The following is a 13,127-nucleotide window of genomic DNA, read 5'->3' as shown; positions in this document are numbered from 1 at the left end:
CTTGAAAGCTCTGGGCCAGCATACAGAAATGACAAACCAGCAATAAGACTACATAGTTATACTCAGTAAGACTAGGGATAGAAAAATGTTTAAATAAGAAATTACAGCAAAAGGCACATTATCATTACTTTTCACAACACTCTTTGCCACTTCCAACACTCATCCCATTGTTCTTGTCACTTTTGGAAGCAGTATATAGTTTTATGTTTACACAATTTCTGTCAAAAATATGACCGTGTGTCTTCATCTTCCTTATTTGTGGAATCTGGCACTATGTGACTTCTGGCTCTTACGCAAAGTTAAAAGGACCCTAATAATGGGATATGTCAAATCCATTCAGGATACCAAGGCAACCACGACAGTCCGACTAAAGACTCTCATGAAAGAGGTCTTCCAGAAGCACTGCAAAAAGTAGCAAGAGTGATGGGATAAGTGTGTTGGAAGTGTGGAAGAGTATTTTGAGGGGGATCAATGGCAATATGTCTTTCACTGTTTTAAAAAATTTAAACAATGTACTTTAAAAATTTTATCAGTGTATGTTTGCAGTACATGCAGTTTAAAATCATCTTGGGGAATGGTTACATGCATATACTACAATTTGTTCCTTTAAAAAAAAACCCATTCCCTTTCTCTCCTCTCTCCCTCCGACACCCTTCACTTCTCCTATCCCAACTTTCACTCCTGTTGATATTACTAATCTTAGTTCGAGTTATGGCATGTGGTGTTCACATTAATTGGGGTTATCAGGTTTCTGTACACGGCACATCCTCACTCTTATTTCCCTTCCCTCCTGCTTACCCCTCACCCTGTTTCCTCGGTCTTCCCCACTATAAGAGATCATCCCCTGTCCCTTTCTGTCCATCCTTTAATATTCTCTCTGTACTTGGCCATATGGTATTTAAGCTTGTGCGTCTGATTTCACTCAACATTGTATTTTCCTGGCATCCATTTTCCTACAAATGTCTCAAATCTGTCATTCTTTATAGCTATTCCATTATATATAGATATCACATTGTCTTTATCCAGTTATCTGTTGATGGGCATACAGGCTGCTTCCAGAGTTTAGCTATTACAAGTTGTGCTACTATAAATATTGGTATGCATGTATCACTGTAGTATGATGATTTAAGCTCTTGGGGAAGATACCTAAAAGGGGAACCCGCTGGGTCATGTGGAGTTTCTAATTTCAGTTCTTTGAGAAATCTCCATACTGATTTCCACAATGGTTACACTAGGTTACACTCCCACCAACAGTGAAAGAGAGTTCCTTTTCACCACAGCCTCGCCAGCCTTTATTACTGTTTGATTTCTTGATGAGTGCCATTCTTTCTGGAGTATGATGGAATTTTAGCATTGTTTTAATTTGGATTTCTCTAATGGTCGAGATATTGAACATTCTTTTTTTCATGTATTTGTTGACCATTTGTATTTCTTCCTCTGTAAGTTACCAGTTGAATTCTCTTGCCCATTTCTTGACTGAGTCTTTAATTTTAGATAATTTTTTTGAGTTCTTTGTATATTTTAGATATTAGTCCTCTGCCTGAGGAGTAACTAGCAAAATTTTTTCCCCATTCTATACACTGTCTATTCATTCTGATTCTTTTGCTGTACAGAAGCTTTTTAGTCTGATGTAATCTTATTTGCTGATTCTTGCTTAAACACTGTATTTTTTGATCACACCATATATACAGAAACACACACACACACACACATATATATACACACACACTCATAGTAGATCATCACTAGATATTTGAAAAAAATATATATATATATTTACAACACAATTCTGGCAACCTCTAAGGGGAAAGGAATGTACAGCATGTTACTGGGCTTCTACTTTAATTCACTCAGCCTTTCAAATCCAGTATACGTGCCTGCAATTACTGACACATTTTGCTCTGCATCTATCTTCCCTGCTGCTTAATATCTACAATGAAGTGAGACATAAACAGTATAGGCAATAAACATGACATATATATGGGTGCTTAAAATTTCTGTTCTTAACATAATTGTCTTTCTCCCTTGCAGTGGAGTAGGCAGACACGACAGTGCAAAGCAACTGGTGTTGTAATGGCACACAGCACACCTCAGAGAAAAGAACAGTACGCCAGCATGGGAGATTTAGCACCAGGTCAGTGCAGTCTTGATTTTTCCCTCTTTGTTTTACACTTCACTGTAAATCAGAAACAAAATAGAGAGTCTCTAATTTTTGTGGTGTTCAAGTTTGATAAGCGGTTTTCATATAATAACTGATAATTTTTGTAGAAGGATTGAAATGGTTTTAATTTTCAAAGTAATTAAATGTAGTTTCTTGTAATAAAAGTGAGAAAATTCTAATCATTTTGTCTATGATACATAATTTTGAAAACTAGCCTATACACATATTGGTATATTACTCCTCTTCTGTTCTCCCATGTAATCCATTTGCACTTTATTTTATTGTTTTGACTTAGCACCCTCACCACAGTCTTGGAAGGGACATGTGGCAAAGTTGTTACTTTCCATTTGGATGAAGGTTACCATTTAAGACAGGTAGCACATCAAATTAATTTTTGTGCTAGATATAGAGGGCTAGGCAGAGGAGAGTTACCATCTTATTAAAGTACAATTTATATATGGAACAATACACAGTAACTGTAACTTACAAATGCAATTTGGTCTTTAAATTCTTACTTGCAGCAGCGCATGGGGAAGAATTTTAAAGATAGTTTCCAAATTTGAAGGGTTTGTATCTCAAAAGTGAACAATGTTCTGTGTATTTTAAGTGATTGTCACAGAACATGAAAACACGTCATTGCAAACCAAACATTCCATTATTGAAGTCTTTACAGGACGTATGTTAATAACATTAATCTATATTGTAAGAATTTTTGGACCGTTCATATAAATTCACAAAGCAGAAACTTTTGTCAATCATAAAATAAGCAGTTCCACTGTAGGGTAGGGCTTTCTTATCAGAGTCTTAAAAACCTGGGACAAAGTCGAAGATGTATTAATACTCTGATACACTCTCAATTTTCAAGGTAAGCAGAAACCCTAATCAACCTTGACTTTTTCATTACAGTTACCACATATAAGAGACATTTCTTTCAAATGCAAGTAGTATTTACACACTGCAAGCTGAGTCCTATGTTCCAAGAGCACCACCTAGGTCAGTGCTGTGAGAATTCTTCCAGCTTCCTGTAACAGTGTTGCAATACAAGAATCCCCCCATCACTTATTTCAGCTCCAAAATGAGGTAGTGTTTATTTTAAATGTCTCCCTTTCCTTAAAATAATGCAGTCGTTTTACCTCCACAAGAATATTACTTAATGAGATTTTGAAAATAGTTTTCCATAGTTTTATTTCATTGAGCATATAACCATGCAAACCATGCAAATTAAAATAACTACTTTCTCATTTTCCCCAATCCATCCTGAACTCCAAAGAATTTAACGTACTGTCTAGATCCTAAATTTTTAATGTATTTTTATTGATCGGTGGGGGAGAGGACTACAGCTGAAATCTTCATATTTAATTTCCAATAGGCTGACATCTTGCAATTCCAAATTCTTAAGAGGCATGTGAGAACATCATGTAGGTACAAACATTAAGTGTGAATAATTAATGGATTCTCAGCTTTAGATAAAATGGCATCGATCTTACAGGTGTGCCAGGACACAACTTTCACCGAGCAGTGTGTGCTACACAGTTCTGGCTATCTCCATTTGTACTGGCCTCAAAGTCTTCCTGCTTTTAAAAATTGAGTCACTGTTTACAATTAGGAGATGATATATAAGTATTTTTGCAAACATCTTTCAGTTATTTTTATTCCTAAAATGAAAAACTTGTTAATTAAAAACTCAGGTTGTCATGTGTATAGTTAAAAAGTCTCTAAAATAATTTTGAACCTTAGGCTATAAATCTGGCACACCCACACTTACTTGGCAAAGCCCTGGTGTACTCACGTTTGCTTAACCGTCCTTTTATGAAGGTTCAGCTTGAGCAGTGGAAGAGCTGCAGCAGCACACTGTCCACCACTCAGCCCCATCACGACACTGATGTCACACTTTCTTTTCACTGCTGAAGCAAGCATGTCATGAATATAGTGCTGCTGCTTCTGGTTAATATATAAAAATATGCTTCAGCCAAAGCTTCACAAATGTGTTACAACTCTGACAAAAAATAATGTTTTATTTCTAATAAATGCATAGACTTACGTTTTCAGAGAAGAAATTTTTTCAACCTCTACATTAAGTGGAGTAATAAAGCTAAAAATAAGTTAAGTCTTTATATGTATAGACGTAATTTTCTTATAACCTATTTGTTTCTATAAAATGAAAATAGTATTATTTATACATACTTCTAACAGTTAAAATGTTCGTCAGTTAAAAGCCTCAAATTCTGAAAGTTCCTTAAGAAACTAAATATAGAAATACCCTATGAGCCAGCTGTACCACTTCCTTGACAGACGCTTGAAGGAGTTACAGTCAGCATACTTCAGGGATACCTGTGTACCCAAGAGTACTGCAGTACAAGTCATTACAACCAAGGTATGATGCAACCAGCCTAAGTGCCTATCAATAGATGAGTGGATAAAGAAAATGTGGGATACCTCAAAGAACTAGGACTAGAGGTCCCATTTGACCCAGCTATTCCCCTGCTGGCTATCTTCCCAAAAGAATTAAAAGAATCATACCACAGCGATATATGTGCACCCATGTTCATAGCAGCACAGTTTGTAATGGCTAAAGCTTAGAAGCAGCCCAAGTGCCCATCAACTGGAAACCGGATAAAGAAAATGTGGTTTTCTTATAAAATGGAGTACTACTCAGCCATAAAGAATGAAAAACTAGAGTCATTTATAGCTAAATGGATGTATATCAAGGCCATACTCTTAAGTGAAATAAATAGGACACACATGTAAATACCGAATAGTTTCTCTAGTGTGAGAAACTGATAGTGTAAACAAGGGTTAAAATGATTCAAATGAATAACTGATAATTTGAAATAAGAAAAAAGGTCCAAAGAGGAAGGAGTGAAGGGAGGGGAAGGGGAAAGGAAAAGAGGGAAAGGAAAAACTATGAGAAAAGAAAAAAAAAAAAGGAAATGAAATCTATGTAAATAGGGAAGGGTGGAGGGGGTGAAGGGCGCACAGGTAATGGGGAAAAAAATAAGAACCAAGATATATTATGTACAGGTACTGTGGGAAAATGTAGGATCTAGTTACTAATTGCAAGAAACTTGTTAATTGAAAGAACTAAGTTAATGTCTCAGAGAACTTCCTCAGGCCTGTTTGCTGAAAGGGTTGCAGAAAGCCTTAAAAGATGTAAAAGTTCATAGGAAGTAAACATGTTTTCCTAAGCTCTCTTAGTAACCACTGTCCGGGGTCAGAGAATCACGGTCCCGTGACTCTACAGATGGAGGGAAAGATTGTGGGCTTGATTTCTGCAGAAATTGCCCTGCTTTCCTGGAACATCTGATAGAGGAGGGCTGCGATGTACTCTTAGATGTACAGCTCTGGTGAACAGAGACACAAGACGTGTAAACTTGCCTGTGGCTTTATGAGTTACTTGTTAACCTTTAAGACTAAGATAAATGTGACAATGCTGTAATGATAAACAAAGGCCAGAGACATACAGGAATGTCACAAATGTTCTTCTGAGAAAACAAAGAATAATGATGTCAGAATTGCCTGTCGAATATGTATAAAACCTGACTGCTAGACCCAATCTGGGTCGAACCAGAGAACAGTGACCTGAGGAATAAAGTGCTGTTTCGTCCCCCAGCTGTCTCCTTTTCTTTCTTTAAAGGTCGGTGCTCTCTGGGGTCTCCAGTTTCCCTCTAGAGAAACCAACAGGTACAAACACCCAATGATAAATGTAAATGAACGGTATACCTAAAATGTACCAATAAAAGAACTAAAAAAAAAAGAAAATGTGGGGTGTGTGTATACAATAGAACTGGACATCATCATGTTAACCGAAATAAGTCAGATTCAGAAAGACACAAACAGCATGTTTTTCCTAATATGTAAAATCTAAAAAAGCTGGCACAAAGGCGGGAAAGAGACTGTTGCTAGAAGTGCAAGGAACTAAGTGGAGAAGTGTGTAAGGGAGGTCAGAAGGGGCATGAGTACAATGAAAGTAACACATCTAAGCCTAACATTTTGTACCAGTAGCAGGCACTAATAAAAACATTTTGAAAAGCCCCAAATTTGTGTCTCCTTTGAAATTTGCCCTTATTTATCCTTTCACTATATCATAATATTGGTCAAGCCTTAGTAAACACATATTTTGTTCACAGCACTATTCAAATAAGAATGAAATGATAGGGCACAGGATTCGGGAGTTTGCATATTTATTTGAAGTTTGTCTTATTAGCAATATGTAGCTTAGGAGTGAGGTAGCAACACAGTATTGAGGGGAAGGCGAGAACAGAGGTAAGCTAGGAAACCTTGAAAAACGTGAAGGTGACTTGTGCTCATCTGCTTAAGCGCTTTACCAGCACCTACCAGTGCACTGAGGTGCTAGGACCAGGGGTATGAACCCTGGCTTAGGACTCAGAAGATGAAGTTTCTTCATGACTGTGTAGGATAATGTATGTACAAAAAAAGCGAATTATTTACTGGGAAGGTGAATTCTCAGTAAGAGAAATTAAGTAGAAGCACCAGATTGGAACGGCTGACACTACAACTAAATTCATTTAATTCTTATTTGAACAGGACTGTGAACAAAATATGTGCTTAATAAGGCTTGACCGACATTATGATATAGTGAAAGCCAAGGATAAAATTAGCAGCTTTTCATTTATTAAGGCCTAAAACAAGCACGGTAATATCTCTTGAATGCTCATTATTCCTAACGTTGTATAAAGCCTTTCATGGTTTGGAATTAATGGAGAAACTTTAATCTTATACCACCTGCAAAGTAAATCCAAGGCAGAACCTTTCAATACTATACTACACAACTCTGGGATTTTTTCCAATGGAATTGATTAAGATAGCTATACGCTATTCAACTGTAAAAACCACAGCACTGTCAAAGAGTATTTACTACTAATGGTTTTTAAGAGTAATATAAAAGAACAATTCATTTTGGAGTTTATTCCCACTAGGCAGTTAACACTGAAAGAATAGTAATTTATAAGTCCCGAAGGAGGAGTAATTAATACTTATATTGTGGCTCCTGCCATCAGGAAGCTGCCATTCCCATCCTAAAGCGACAGATGCCATACACCACGTGCACATACTCAGAATATCACACAAAGACACTCAAATATGTGCAATGTGCTGAACCTGAAGACTAAACAAAGATTTAGTTGTGGTGTTTAGGATTTCATTATATCCATGTAGACGAAGGAAAATCTACCACTAAATTTTATGTCAATATAGAAAAGTTTAAAAAGTCATCTGCTACTATGTGAGCATTTTCTGACATTTTGGAGCTAAATTTCCAGTTCCAAAAATATATGCTGTGCTTGAATTTCCTAATATTTTTCTGTATCTTTTTAAAAAATTATTTTTAACACTTATAATGAGGGTTGCCAGCTTTAGCAAACATAACTGCAGGGCATTAGTAAATCTGAGTCCAAAGTAAAAAATGAATATTTGGGACACATTCATATGAAATTATTTATCAATTGAAATTCAGATTTAATGAGGTATCATGACTTTGTCTGGCATCCCAACTTATTATAACTCAACTCCTGCTATGATTTATACTGTAACAGTATGCTGTGCAAAGTAACCCTTAGATCACATCAATGTAAAGATTGCAGACATAGGTGTAAGCTAAGGAGTGGCTTAATAGTGCTCTCTGAGGTAAATACAGGAAAGAAAATAGAGTAAGTCTTGATTTTGCTAAGATGTGTTATGGGTCGATGAGAACTTAGAACCGAACAGAGTATGTATGGATGGCCATTGCTCTCTCCTTCCCCACCCAAGATCACCAAAGTGCCATTAAAACAGGCATGGGATGCAGCCCAGCAGGTGTGAGGCAAGGGTCAATCCTTGTACCCCCAAAAAAGGAAAATAAAGACCAAAAAGAAAGTGCACTAAAATCTACGTAGTGTAATAAGTTGAACTGAGATTTCAACTTTATGGTCTCACCCTCAACAACTGTCCAACTGCATCTTGAGTATAAAAAGAAAAACGATAAGGCCTGCGATTCAGGAGTTTGGATTTTTAACATTTTGCTCTATTTCTTAGTTTCTTTAAACTTCATTTTGTTTTAGTTCTAACATATCTGTATGTTATTTGAGAAAAAAAAAAAGGCCTGAATTTCTTACTATGGATTTTAGAAAATGTGGCACAGAACTTTCCAAAAGAGCAAGGCTGGAGGCACCACAATATCTGATTTCAAATTATACTAGAGCCACACTAATAAAAATAGCACGACACTGGTACAAAAAAGATACATGGACCAATGGAACAGAACAGAGGATACGAAAACAAACTCCTCAGCTACAGCCATCTGAGTGTGGACAAAGGAGGCCAGAAATACAGAGAAAAGACAGCCTCTTCAAAAAATGGTGCTGGCAAAACCGTTAACGACTGAAACTAAATCCCCATCCATAATTCTGTACAAAATTCAATTCAAAATGGATCAAAGATTTAGGAATAAGGCCTTCAACTTTGAAACTGCTAAAAGAAAACATAGAAACACTTGAATCTATAGGTAGAGGCAAAGACTTCCAGAAGAAGACTCTAACAGCACAGGAAATAATAGCAAGAATCAACAAATGGGACTACGTCAAATTGAAAGGTTTCTGTACAGCAAGGGAAACAGCATTAAGAGATACCTACTGAACCAGAGAAAATCTTTATCAACTACTCTGCTGACAGACGGTTAATGGCTAGAATATATAAAGAATTTTAAAAACTTAACAAAAAATCAATGGACAAATGAATTGGACAGAGAATTCTCAAAAGACGTACAAATGGGCTATAAGTATATGAAAATATGTTCAGCATCTTCAGCCATTAGCGCAGTGAAAATCACAACTACACTGAGATTCCATCTTATCCCAGTCAGAAAGGCTGTCATTAAGAAAACAACAACAAAACAGGAAATGTCAGGGAGGATGGAGGAAAAGGGAGCCCTTCTGTACTGCTGCCGGGAGAGTAAATTAGGAGTCACCATGGAAATCAGTGGGGAGGTTGCTCAAAAACTAAAACTAGAGCTGTCATATCTGTCTATCTACCTGAAGTAAGGTCTGTACTGTATATATGCCTGCATTCCCATGTTCACTGCAGCATAATTCCCAGGAGTCAAGACAGGGAACCAGCACCAGTGCCCAACAGAGGCACGGATAAAGAACCTGCAGTTTATATACACAGTGGAGTATTAGTCAGGTATAAAGAGGAATGAAATGTTATTTGCAGGAAAACTGGACGGATCTGGAGACCATCATGTTGAGCAACATAAGTCTGCCTCAAAAAGATAGATACTGAGTGTCTTAATCTTAAAAAAAAAAATGACAAGTGGGCTGGGGAGTTAGCTCAGTGGTTCCATCACCTGCCTTGCAAGCACAAGGTCCCAAGTTTGATCTCCAGTACCCACCCCCCCCAAAAAAGACTAGAAAGTAGACCATTAAGACAAGAGAAATGGAATAAGGGGGGTGTAACAAAGGGGATGGACATGATCAAAATACCAATGAAACCTCAAAAAACGTGGAATTAGGCAGCAACAAGGGCCAGGGAGAGAGGATGACACTGATCAAAGTATGTCACCTGCACGTGTGAATCTGATGAGATGAACCCATCCATCTGTACAAGCAGCAGACAGTGAGGACAGGGTTGCTTTTGTGAACTATGCCGTGCTACGCCAGATAATGGGAAGCGGTGTATTACACAGTTGTATCCAGTCAATATAATAAGTTTACCTAGACACTCTCAGAACACTTACAATACTTTTGAACCAGTGAAAATAGTAAGACACCAGTGATATTCTTCATATTTGTGTTGAAAAGTAAATTCTATTGCAAAGTATATAGGTAATAATGAAATAAAGTGATTTTTAAATTCACTTAAGGTTTTTCCTTTAAATTAAGCTTGTATAATAAACCAAATATCACACTATTAAGATTTTTCAGTTAAATGCTAATTTCTTTCTGCAAACAGGATTTGAAACTTTTCATGTGCTGAAATTCTCCAGCTTTCTCAGTATTTATTCTAAAAGTTTACACATACACAATTCTTTCTCTTAATGTTAAAATCACAGTTTTATTCTCAGAGTAAGTTAATGGTTCTTTCACAGAGATTTCCCAATTTCTTTCTATAGGTTCTCTAAAAAAATTTTCTTTCCTGCCTATAAATATTCCTGAGGGTGTTCCAGAATACAAGGATATGTATTCTAAGAATCTGTTTCAACTATATAAAATGACTTTAATATGTTGAATCAATATTCAACTGTACAAAGGGAATGCCACAACAAAATATTTAAAAATCTATGCTTTGAGAAAGCCACTCAAATTACCTTTTAGGTCTTATTCATATGTCACACTCATCTTCAAAATTGAATGGATGTATCCTCAAAAGAAATTTTAAAAATTCAAATAGACTACAGCAGAATATCATAGAGGGAGAAAAGAATGAACATTGGCAATCCTCATCACATAACTGGGATAAAAGGCTGTAACCTTGGACATGTTCTCTGACACCCCTGCCAAAAGCCTGTATTGGATGGGACTATGAAAGTTCAGTATCTCTTCCAAAATGTGCTGCCACTATATTTAGACTACATGAGGAGTGCCAAGGGCTCCGATCTCATAGTTTTCTCTGGTACTAACATGGCACACATACCAATACATGTCAAGAACTTTCGGCAAACTTTTCTGGCACCACTTGTACTTCCTTGGAATGTAAAATCACACTCTATCATCTACAAGGCAATAGAAGTTGAAAGAAAATTTTGGCCAAAAGTATTACAACGTACAGCTGAATTTTCCCTACAAGAGTTAAAGTGCATAAAGTGAAGGAAAAGGGGAGAAATGAGAGGGAACTTAAGCAGACTGAATTCTATAGTACATCTGAACTGTCCCCCAGTCTCACGTATTTAGAAGGGTAGGGGATCGGGCAGCACCATGCTCATCAGCTCACTTGCTGTTAGTAGGTGGGGTCTGGTCGGAAGAGTGGGGTCCCTGGGGGAGAGACCTGGAAGGGTGTATATGACTGATAACTAACTCAATAATGTCAAGGAAAAGTCAAATGGAGAAATCACTATAATTATATTACCAAGGGGCAAGCATGTTATGACTGATGAAAAAAATGAGGAAAAGGGTAGTAATAATAATGCACTTGTTCTCTGCCAACCAATCCCATAGGTCCTTAGATATACTGACTTAACAATAATTTATGCAGTAGTAGGTACGACTGACATTCTCATGTGACTGGAGATGAGGAAATAGAGAGGTTAACCATTCCTCCAGGGTTAGCCAGTGCGAAGTGGTAGAGCCCTAACTTGGCCCCATGTGACCTAACTATACTGGCCATGCTCTTAGATACGAGGCTATTAGAACTAAAAAGCCCGCCTGTTCTGTTCAAAAGGCCACCAGCGTGTGGTGTGTGCATTATATTACTGAGCTTTTGAATACTGACTCAGCCAACCTGCTTCAGCAAAGGCTGCAGTTAAATTTGTTCTGCTTAGCCAGGAATTTAGATTAGTGGTTCCGCCACCTGCCTCGCAAGCACAAGGTCCTGAGTTTGATCCCCGGTACCAAAAAAAAATTTTTGTTTTGCTTATTATTTGTGTTTGTTACTTTTCTCTCATTGCTGAGACAAATACCTGACACCCAAAGTTAAAGGGGAAGAGATTTATTTGGCTTACAGTTCATAGTCGGCTGGCTTGGAGGCTGGGATGACAAACAGGCCTCACAGAAGAGAAAGAACATGGCACACACAAGGTAGCTAAGGCAACAAGACAGCCTTACCAGTGTCTTCCTGCCCCTTTAATCTTATTCAAACTACTGAGGGCACGTAGCACTCACGCCCTTAATTCTAGTGCCTGCAGGCCTAGCACTACCATGAGTCAATCACACACCCTAGATTCACCCACCTCTGGAAAAGCATGAGACTTTGAGGGACATCTAAACCCAAGCCATAACATTAAACTTAGTGAGGCAGCATTTCAATAGAGCACAACATATTTAGTAAGTTCATATCACGCTTAATCCTATCCCTTTTCTTTATAAATGGATTCAAAATTAGAAGCAAAATATACAGTTGGCCTATCTATTCTTTTTGACTAAGATTTACCACTAATCTCCCTGTAAAACATTAAAACGGGTTCCTTTACCAATGTTTAACGGGAACATTTATGTATGGAATAGGAAGACCATCACATTCATAGTATTTAAAAAATGAACAATCAGCATTTCTACTATATACGTTTTTATAACTTATCAGAGAAATTATTTTAACCCTAATCAGTCACCCTGTTTTCTTTGCAAGCTGGGGATGACAAAGGAACATCTGTAGGGTACAAACAGTATTCTTAGTTTGTGAAACTTTTTATTCCTGTTCAAAACTGAAAGAGAAAAAACCCTTAACTTTCATAATCTCTCAGAAAAAATAAAGTAACTAAAGTAGTTGTTTATATAAGAAATAATTTACTTTAATTAAAATTTGATAAATTAGCTGATGCAGATACTTTTAACTTGGGGAAGGGAAAAGGAGAAGTTTTCAATTATTCCAAAGGCATTTTTGTTATTATTATCCTTCAAAAAGATTTTCAAGAGACTGTAAAATATCAAATACAGACTATTCACTAAAAATTTAAAATAAGGAAGGCAGTAGGTATCTTCTTCTTCTTCAGAGTGCTTAATAAATACATAATCTTAAAGGACCTTTTTTTTGTTGTTTGGTTTTTCAGGTGTATTTATCTCTAGGATAATTTTAATTGTGTTTATTATCAGCAAAATTTGTGCTTGCCTAAAAATATGGAGGATAGCATTAGAATGAGAAGGGATGGAGCCAATAAAATATTGTGAAAAAATACTTTTTCTATCTAAAAATATTTTAGTTTCTGCAGAAGTATAGGGGCTTTCCCCCCTTTTATAGATTTAGCTACGTTATAGACAACCATAATAATTTCATCTTTTTACCCACTGAGACTATCATTCCTAGCCATATTTCCACTTTCTTT

General features: G+C 36.8%; 1 protein-coding gene across 9 annotated transcripts in view; it reads right to left on the bottom strand.

Moving 5' to 3' along the window:
• Nucleotides 1–13,127, bottom strand: part of Tbck (TBC1 domain containing kinase) — a 221,309-nt gene that overhangs the window by 110,730 nt on the left and 97,452 nt on the right. Inside the window, exon 23 of one of the 9 annotated variants that reach the window (XR_015446369.1) lies at nt 3,951–4,065. The exons of the other annotated variants lie outside the window; for them this stretch is intronic. The gene's annotated coding sequence lies outside the window, so the exon portion shown is untranslated. The remainder of the gene's footprint in view (nt 1–3,950; nt 4,066–13,127) is intronic. 9 annotated transcript variants of the gene reach the window in all.

The sequence above is a fragment of the Heterocephalus glaber genome, unplaced genomic scaffold (assembly GCF_053883595.1).
Source record: "Heterocephalus glaber isolate CG9 unplaced genomic scaffold, H.glaber_assembly_v1.0 deba00001688, whole genome shotgun sequence".
In the NCBI taxonomy this organism is placed as follows: domain Eukaryota; kingdom Metazoa; phylum Chordata; class Mammalia; order Rodentia; family Bathyergidae; genus Heterocephalus; species Heterocephalus glaber.
The sequence above is the reverse complement of the archived record's forward strand: the minus strand, read 5'-3'. Positions and strand labels throughout refer to the sequence as shown.